At 41.4% G+C, this 10123-nt stretch overlaps 1 non-coding gene across 1 annotated transcript; it reads right to left on the bottom strand.

The window, feature by feature from the left end:
- Window positions 1–345: 345 nt before the first annotated feature.
- Window positions 346–557, bottom strand: LOC123455714. Its single transcript, XR_006634089.1, has one exon. It is a non-coding gene; the product is annotated as a small nucleolar RNA U3 (small nucleolar RNA).
- Between the last annotated feature and the right edge of the window lie 9566 nt (window positions 558–10123).

Below are 10123 nucleotides of genomic sequence, written 5' to 3'. Positions count from 1 at the left end.
GGCAGGGTCTCGCTCTCACCGAGAATGACCTGGAATTCACTATGTTGTCTGTAGTCTCAGGGTGGCCTCGAACTCACACAGATCTTCCTACCTCTGCTTCCCAAGTACTGGGATTAAAGGCGCGCGTCACCTCGCCTGCCCTTCAGTCACTCTCCACTTATTTTTTATTTATTTATTTTTTTTGGTTTTTCGAGGTAGGGTCTCACTCTGGTCCAGGCTGACCTGGAATTAACTCTGTCATCTCAGGGTGGCCTTGAACTCATGGTAATCCTCCTACCTCTGCTTCCCGAGTGCTGGGATTAAAGGCGTGCGCCACCACGCCCGGCTCCACTTATTTTTCTTTAAGCCACGCAGACTGCGTCCTCTCCCTCCAGTTCCCCAAGAGGAGAAGGAACGATCATCAATGGCAAATGCCCGTTGCAGCGAAGCAACACCAAGGGCCGGCTTCACGCTCAGGAGAGAGCTGTGCCTCCTCCTCGAGGTTTCCGGTGCTCTGCACAGTCAGAGAAACTTCTCTAGTAACAAGCTATAGAAATGATCCCTGAAAGTATAGTCTTCACTTATTTTCTTTTTAACTTTTTACTGACAACTTCCACAAATATAGAGAATATACTATGAGCACAATTGCCTTCTACCACTCCTTTTTTCTACCTCCCGAATCCCCCCTCCCTCCACTGAATCTCTCCTTTCTAACTGGTCTCTTTTCGGTCTGTCTGTTCTTTTGACACCATTTTCCCCCTCCTATTATGCAAATCTTGTGTAGGTAGTGTCAGCCACTGTGAGGTTATGAATACATATATATATGTATATATTGTTGTTTTATTTTTTTGTTGTTTGTTTGTTTTTCAAGGTAGGGTCTTGTTCTAGCCCAGGCTAATCTGGAATTCACTATGTAGTCTCAGGGTGGCCTCAAACTCACAGTGATCTTCCTCCCTCTGCCTCCTCAGTGTTGGGATTAAAGGGGTGCGCCACCACACCTGGCTGAGGTTATGACTATTCAGGACACCTTGGATCTGGAAGACAGCCTTGTAAGCAGTACTCCCTTTCCTTTGGCTTTTACGTTCTTCCCACTACCTCTTCTGCAATGGTCCCTGAGCTTTCCAGGGTGTGATATAGATGTCTCATTCAGTACTGAACATTCCACTGTCACTTCCTGTCAGCACTACGGTGAAGTTTGAGTCACCCCAGTGGTCACTGCCATCTGAATAAAGAAGCTTCTCTAACCAAAAGTGACAGTAGCATTAGTTTATGGGCATAAATGTGTTTAGAGGGCAATCAGGTGGGTGTAGTATATCCACTTGGCCAGACAACAGTAGTAGTTTTCTCCCTAGGGCTTATGACCTCCCCAGCCAAGGATTTTTGATGAGGTTTTCAGTACCAAGCAGGAATTCCCTCCTGTAGAGTAGGCCTCAAATCCAATCACAGAGCAATTGGTTTCCCCATAAGACACACGCCACCATTGCACCAGTTAGTACATTTGGCCTTCCACTTTATTTTTTGGAACAAGTGACAGAATCTCCCTGAACCCAGCTAGCGAGAAAGCCCTAGGGATCTTTCTATATCTCTCTTCCTAACCCTGGAGTTACAGGCATTGTGGAGCCCAGCCTTTATGAGACAGAGTGCTGGAACTCTGAACTCACGTTTTCATGCTTAAGCAGCAAGCATTTTGCCCACTGAGTCCAACTGCTCTCTTTTTTTAAATAAAAAAAAAAACTTTAATTTATTTATTTACAAGCACAGAGAGAAAGAGAGGGGGAGAGAGAGAGAGAGGGAGGATGGCCTTGCCAGGGCCTCTTGCTGCTGCAAATGAACTCCAGATAGATATATGTGCCACTTTGGACATCTGGTTTTACATGGTTACTGGGAAATCGAACCAAAGCCACCAGGCATTGGAAGCAAGCACCTTAACCACCAACCCATCTCTCCAGCCCCCAACTTCTCTTTCTTAGCCTGGAGAAGGCGCTTCAGAAGAACTAATCTGTCTACTCTAAATGCCTCCTCTTTACCGTTTTTGGGAGTCAGACAAGTGGACTTGCCCCTGCAGGCCAGCCTGAGCCTCCCCAGTCTCACTGCCTCGGGCATCTTTGGAAAACCTGAGCGGAGGTGGGAAAGACGGGATGAGGCACCATGGGAATGGAACCCCGGTTTGCTCACCTCTGAGGGTGGCCAAGCTTTGGCTATATCCGGATGGCTCTGCCCACTAGCCAGCAGTTTTCAAGTTCTGACTGTGGCAGCTGCCATAGCTCAGTATGGACAGCAGGGAAGCGACCACTGGTCTCTATCGGGTCTGAGAGAGTGCTGCATTGTTCACAGTCTAGGATGGAATTCCTTCTACCCCATCCTGTTTTTCTCATCTCTGCTTGGGAAGGCCACTAGAATTGCACAGCTGAATGTCCAGAAACCTGCCTGAGGGAAAGGGCTATGTGGTTCAGCCAGGGTGGGTGGTCAGCCTTGTTTGGGTGGACGCACATAGCCTACAGGCTTCCCAAGACACTCTCAGGGACATCTTTAGCTTGGGTCTCATTAATAAAAGTGCTATCGTCCCAGAGAACCTTGCGGGACTGACTGCTGTAGCCAGAAAACATCTGAGGCAGTGCTGAAGCAGGCTGGCCTCTCATTTTATAATGAGGGAAACTGAGGCCTATATCCACTGACAGTGAATGGATGAGCAAGACAAACTTCAAAGCAGTGCTGATAATCCTAATGTGGATGTCTCCCTGTAAACAAGACCTCTGACTCCCCATTCCTAGGTGCCAACACCCAGCTTTGCTCAGTGACAAATTATGGTGCATGTTACATGACTTCTCCTGGGGAGCCACAAAGAAAAACATCTGCTCACTCCAGATACAGCACAATGACAGAGCACAGAAAGGAAAGAAACAACTCCTCCCAAGTGTAGCTTAGTGAGCCAGTAAGTTTAATGGTGCTACTTACAAGAGCATGGGTGAAGGGTTACTTACAGGAGAATGGGTGGCTCAAAGGCCACTGTACCCCAGCAGAGATGATGACTCACAAAAGCTGCATCCCTGGAGCTTCCTGGGAAGAAAGAAGCAATACATGTTGTCTCCAGCCTCATGACCAGCTACAGAAAGTGGGGATCACAGAAGGTAGGGGTATGTGTGTTCACTCTTCTTGCTATTTTCTTTTCTGTAGCAGTTGCTGTTGGTACTTGCCTATTGGTTGTTTGAGGTTACCAGATAATTTCATGGGACTAGGAGTGAATTGAAGAAATAATTATTATCACCCAGGGGTAAATATGATGACTATTTTCCAAACATGGATAAAATAGTGGGAGGAAGTTTTGTTTCTTCATTTTGATGGCAATGAGAGGATCTCCCTTGTCATAAAGTATAGCTGCATCTTGTTATATGGAAACACAAAGTTGTAATCAATGCATGGAACTTGAAGTATTTACAGAAGGGTGTGTAGCAGTCTTCTGTAGAGTGTTGGTCATTAGGTCTGTCTCTTAGCCACCCTTTCTATACTCCCCTCTGTGATGCTGGGAGTAAGACTCTGAAAACTCTTCCTTCACGAGCTTGGTCCCTGCTGAGTTCCACAGCTAGGAGGAGCTACATGGTGGCAGGATTTCTTCCTCTTTGCTTCCTGTCTTACAAACAGCCTTTCACTCATGCAGCAGCACTGGGCTCCACCTCCTATTTCCTTTTTTTTCTTCTTCTTCTTATTTTTTTATTAACAACTTCCATGATTGGAAACAATATCCCATGGTAATGCCCTCCCCCCTGGCCACTTTCCCCTTTGAAACTCCATTCTCTGTCATATCCCCTCCCCCTCTCAATCAGTCTCTCTTTGATTTTGATGTCATGATTTTTCCCTCCTATTATGATGGTCTTGTGTAGGTAGTGTCAGGCACTGTGAGGTCATGGATATCCAGGCCATTTGGTGTCAGGAGGAGCACACTGTAAGGAGTCCTACCCATTCTTTGGCCCTTACATTCTTCATGCAACCTCTTCCGCAATGGACTCTAAGCCTTGGAAGATGTGGTAGCAATAGTTCAGTGCTAAGCTCTGTCACTTCTCCTCAGCCCTGTGATGCCTTCTGAGTCATCCCAAGGTCACTGCCATCTGAAAAGAAAAGATTCTCTATCCAAAAGTAAAAGTAGCATTAATATATGGGTATGAACATTAAGAGAAGTGTTTACTGGGCAGGTTGATGAGCATAGTATACACACTTAGCCAGACACCAGCAGACGTTATACCCCTAGGGCTCATGACTACCCATGTTGTAGAGTTTCAGTATCAGGGATGTGTTCCTTCCCATGACAGATGTACCACTATTGTACCCATTGGCTCATTTGGCCTGGCTGGCCAAGTATAAGGCTTGCAGTATCCACTGTTGAGTATCTTCACTGGTGATTTCTCTCTCCTCCATTGAAATGCATACAGAATGGCTTCTTCCAGCTTTCTGTCAGCTAGTCTACATGGAGTAGGTTATCATCTCACTTCCAGCAGAATTTCTCAGTGGCCTTGCAAGTATGTGGAGTCTTCAGCAATAGGGTCATCTATTCCTGGTGGGAAATCAAGGACCTCAGCAATGTCCTATAATGTTTTGGGGGCATCAGAGACCACCCTGGCCAACAAAGTATCACTGGAAAGTATCCCATCCCTGGCACTGAAAATTTTCTAGTAACAATCTATGGCTCCTGAGTGTTCCATTGTCCAAAAAAGTAGGTTTACATATGATTTATTTATATCCTCTTAGATTTTGATTAGCTCTCTCTCCACCTTTCCTTTACGCATTCTCTTCCCCTGACCTCACTTAGGCCTTTTCACCCTCATTAATCTATTCTTCCACTTACATGTATACAGTACCATCCTATTAGGTACCCCCCTCCCTTCCTTTCTCTTCCCTTTATATCTCTTTTCTAGCTTACTGGCCTTTGCTACTGAGTTTTCTTCTTACTTACACAGAAGTCTAATCATCTCTACTTAGGATCCACATATGAGAGAGAACATGTAATGTTTGGCTTTCTGGACCTGGGTTTCCTTACTTAGTATAATCCTTTCCAGATCCATCCATTTTCCTGCAAAATTCATACCTTCATATTTCTTCTTTTGAGAACTCTCTATTTAGTTCCATAGCCCATTTTTAATTGGTTTGCTTGATTTCTTATTATTTAATTTTTTTAATACTTTGTATATCCTAGATATTAATCCTCTATCAGATGTATAGCTAGCTGGCAAAGATTTTCTCCCATTCTGTAGGTTGCCTCTATGCTTTATTAACAGTGTTCTTTGCTGTACCAAATCTGTAATTCCATGAGATCCCATTGGTTAATCTGTGGTTTTATTGCCTGAGCAATGGGGTTATATTCAGGAAGTCTTTGCCAAGAACAATATATTGAAGGATTTCCCCTACTTTTTCCTCTAGCAGTTTCAGAGTTCCAGGTCTGATGTTAAGGTCTTTAGTCCATTTGGACTTAATTCTTGTGCATGGAGAGAGAGAGAATTTATTTTCATCCTTCTACAGATACATATCCAGTTTTCCCAACACCATTTGCTGAAGAGGTTGTCTTTTCTCCAATGAATATTTTTGGCATTTTTGTCGAATATCAGGTATAGATACCCAGACTTACACCTGGGTCCTCTATTCTGTTCCATTGATCTACATGTCTACTTTTGTGCCAGTACCATGCTGTTTTTGTTACTATGGCTCTATAGTATAGGTTAAAATAAGGTATGGTGATACCACCAGATTTATTTCTTTCGCTTAGTATTGTTTTAGATATTCAAGATTTTTTGTGGCTCCAGACGAATTTTTGGGTTGTTTTTTCTATTTCCACAAAGAATGCCATTGGAATTTTGATGGGGATTGCATTAAATGTGTACATTGCTTTTGGTAATATTGCCATTTTCACAATATTGGTTCTTCCAATCCAGGAACAAGGGATGTCTTTCCATTTCCTAGTATCTTCTGCAATTTTTCACTTGAGTGTTTTAAAGTGTTCATTGTAGAGATCCTTCACTTCACCATTAGCTTTATTCCAAGGTACTTTATTTTTTTTTTTATGCAATTGTGAATGGGAGTGATTATCTGGTTTCATCCTCTGAGTGTTTGTTGTTAGCATATAGGAAGGCTACTGATTTCTGTGTGTTTATTTTGTATCCTGCTACATGGCTTTAACGGTTTATCAGCTCTAACAGTTTGCTGGCAGAATCTTTAGGGTCCTGTATGTATAGAATCATCTCATCTGCAAATAATGATAACTTGATCCCTTCCTTTCCAATTTGTACCCCTTTTATGTGTGTCTCTTGCCTTATTGCTATGGCTAAGACTTCCAATACTATATTAGATAAAAGTGGGGATGGTGGACGCCCTTGTCTTGTTCCTTATTTTAGTGGAAAAACTTCCAGTTTTCCCCATTTAGTAATATGTTGGCTTTTGGCTTGTCATAAATAGCCTTTATTATATTGAGATATGTTCCTTCTGTTCCCAGTCTCTGTAGGACTTTTATCATCCTTTCATCATGAAAGGATGTTGGATTTTGTCAAATGCTTTCTCTGCATCTAATGAGATGATCATGTGATTTTTGTCCTTCAGTCCATTTATATAATTATTACATTTATCAGTTTATGTATGTTGAACCGTCCCTGCATCACTGGGATAAAGCCTACTTGGTCGGGATGAATGATCTTTCTGATATATTCTTGTATTCTGTTTGCCAATATTTTGTTGAGAATTTTTGCATCTATGTTCATGAGGGAGACTGGTCTGTAATTTTCTTTTTTTTTTCTATCTTTGCCTGGTTTTGGTATCAGGGTGATGCTGGCCTCATAGAAGGAGTTTGGTAGAATTCCTTCTTTTTCCTTTGCCTTGTTCTTCTTTTTCCAAGGCTTTAAGGTGAAGCATTAGGTCATTTACTTGAGACCTTTCTACTGTCTCTTTTTTTAAATTTTTTTGTTTTATTTTTATTTATTTATTTGAGAGCGACAGACAGAGAGAAAGAGGCAGAGAGAGAGAGACAGACGATGGGCCTGCCAGGGCCTCCAGCCACTGTAAACGAACTCTAGATGCGTGCACCCCCTTGTGCACCTGGCTAACGTGGGTACTGAAGAATTGAGCCTCGAACGGGGGTCCTGAGGCTTCATAGGCAACTGCTTAAATGATAAGCCATCTCTCCAGCCCTCTACTTTCTTAATATAGGCACTTAAAGCTATAAATTTCCCTCTTAGGACTGCCTTCATTGTGTCCCAAAGGTTTTGGTATATTGTGTTCTCATTATCATTTGACCCTATGAATTTTTTGATTTCATTCTTGATTTCTTCATTGACCCATTCATCATTTAGTAGTGTATTATTTAGTTTCCATGATTTTGTGTATGATCCATAGCTTTTCTTGCTATTGATTTGTAGTTTGATTCCATTGTGGTCAGATAGAATGCAAGGAATTATTTCAATTTTCCTGTATTTGTTAAGATTTGCTTTGTATCCTAATATATGGTCTATTTTAGAGAATGTTCCATGTGCTACTGAAAAGAATGTGTATTCTGCAGCATTTGGATGAAATGTCATGTATATATTTGTTAGGTCTATTTGTTCTATAACCTCATTTAACCCAGAAACCCTCTGTTTATTTTTTGCCAGGATGACCTATCAACTGATGAGAGTGGGGTGTTGAGGTCACTCACTACCACTGTGCTTAGTGTTATCTGTGACCTTAGTTCTAATAGTGTTTGTTTGATGAAGTTGGGAGCCCCCATGTTAGGTGCGTATATGTTTAGGACTGTAATGTCCTCCTGTTGGAGTGTGCCTTTAATCCTTACTTATCTTTCCTAACTAATGTTGGACTGAAGTCTACCTTGTCAGATATTAGGATAGCAACCCTGCTTGTTTTCTAGGCCCATTTACTTGAAACACCATTTTCCAACTTTTCACCCTAAGATCGTGTCCATCCTTTATAGAAAGGTGAGTTTCTTATAGGCAACAAATTGAAGGATCCTGCTGTGTAACCCAGTCTGTAAACCTGGGTCTTTTGGTTGGGGCATTGAGGTCGTTGATATTAAGAGATATTATTGAAAGGTGTGTGTTTATTTTTGCCATTTTTTATTGTTTTGTAGTTCTTCTGGTTTTACCTTTGCTCTCTTGTATTAACTAGTATTTGAGTATGGTTTGTTTTTTCAGGTTCCTTGTATGTGTGCTTTTCTTTCTCTTCAGCTTGAAGGATCCTTTCAAGTATTTTCTGTAGAGCTCATTTTGTCTTCAAATATTCCTTTAGCCTGCTTTTGTTGTGGAATGTCCTTATTTCTCTATTTATTTGAATGGGTAGCTTTGCAGGATAAAGTAACCTTGGTTGACACTTGTTATCTTTCAGAACTTGGAATACAGCATTCCAAGCCCTTCTGGCTTTGGTGGTTTGTGTTGAGTTATCTGCTGTGATCCTGATGTGCTTGCCTTTGTATGTAACTTGATTTTCCTCTCTAACTGCTTTCAATATATTTTCTTTGGCTTATATGTTTGGTAGTTTAATTATAATATGGTAAGGAGAGGTTCTTTCTAGGTTTTGTCTTGTTGGTGTTCTAAAGGATTCCTGTATCAGCATTGGCATCTCTTTCCCAATTTGGGGAAAGTTTTCTTCTATGATTTTGTTTAAAATGCCTACTATACTTTGGAGTGAAATTCTTCTCCTTCTACTATACCCTGAATTCTTATGTTTGATCTTTTCATAGTGTCCCAAAGATCTTGAAATTTCCATTCATACTTTCCTATTAGTTTGTCTTTCTCTTTGTTGAACTGTATTAGATCTGCCCCCTGGTCTTCTAGTTTAGATATTTTGTTCTCTCCTTCATTCATTCTACTGGTAAGATTTTCTACAGGGTTTTGTTTTTTTTTTTTTATTTCATTGACTGTTCTTCATTGCTAGTAATTCTGACTGGTTTTTCTTTATAATTTCTGTTTCCTTATTTATGTCTTGTATTGACCTCTTTATTTCATTAAGTTGGTTTCCTGTGTCTTCTTTGATTCCTTTGCTTTCCTCTTTTATTCCTTTGATTTCCTCTTTGACTTCTTTGAGCATATTTAGAATTTTTTTTTTTTTTTGAAATCTTTCTCAGGCATTCCCTCTAACTCATTCTCACTGGAGGTCATTTCTGATGTATTAATGCTTTTTGGTGGATTTACATTGTCTTGATTTTGGGGGTTTCTTGTGTTATAATGTACATATGTTTGCATCTTGGATTAATTTAATGCTTGGATTTTCTAGTTAGCTGCAGTACTTTTAGATTTGTCAATCAATCTGATGTTATATATCTTCAGGGTAGGAGCTTAAGGTACTAGGTGTGGCTCTTAAGACTCTCAAAGTTTCTACAAAAGTGACCCTTGATGTTTGGTTTGCCTGCTTTGAAGGTATTCAAGTAGGCTGAGTGGAACAAAATACAGGAAGATTCTAAAATTTAACTAAACAATGTGCACTTTCAATGAAAAACAGCACAGCATATTTATGCAAGAGTAGATATGACAACCAGATCCTCTAACAATATCACTGTCCCTTAGGGTGTGTTATCCCCCACACCCTTAATCCTGTCAACAAGGAGGTTAAGATTTCTGGTCTGTTGAGAGTTCCAAGTCAGCTTTTGACCAAGTGAGACCCTTCCCCAATGAACAACAGAAGAGGAACAAAGCCACCATAAATCAGTAAACAACAAACAATAAACCCAAAATATAGCTTATTTAAGGATGGCAAATCCAACCATATATCAGATTTAACATATAATTTTTCTTGATATGGAAGTTGTAATTAGCACTTCTGATGTAAGACTATATACCAGGCTTATTTGGTGGGTACTGACTGGTATAATCCCAGTTACTTTTGGGGCTGATTTTGGTCTCAGTTATGCTGTGAGCCTGCTTGGGTCCCTCTTTGGTGCACGGTGGGTTCAAGTAGGCTGGCTGGGTCACTGGATTGCTGCTCTGGTCGCCGATGCTAGGTGCTGTGATCTCCCTTCCCCAGGTCTCTGGTGCTTGCTGGCGCTTGCACTGGATGTGGGGAAGGGGAGGTTGTGGATAGTGTGGTTCTAGTTCTCCTTCTGGTCCACATGATCCTCTGCCTTGTGATCGGGTCGCTGAGGTCCTCCCTTCACGTTTCTTGAGTTTGCAAGGAGCTCTGGTGT

This window comes from Jaculus jaculus, chromosome 17, assembly GCF_020740685.1.
Source record: "Jaculus jaculus isolate mJacJac1 chromosome 17, mJacJac1.mat.Y.cur, whole genome shotgun sequence".
Lineage (NCBI taxonomy): Eukaryota > Metazoa > Chordata > Mammalia > Rodentia > Dipodidae > Jaculus > Jaculus jaculus.
Note: the sequence above shows the minus strand (reverse complement) of the source record. Positions and strands in the feature narration are given on the sequence as shown.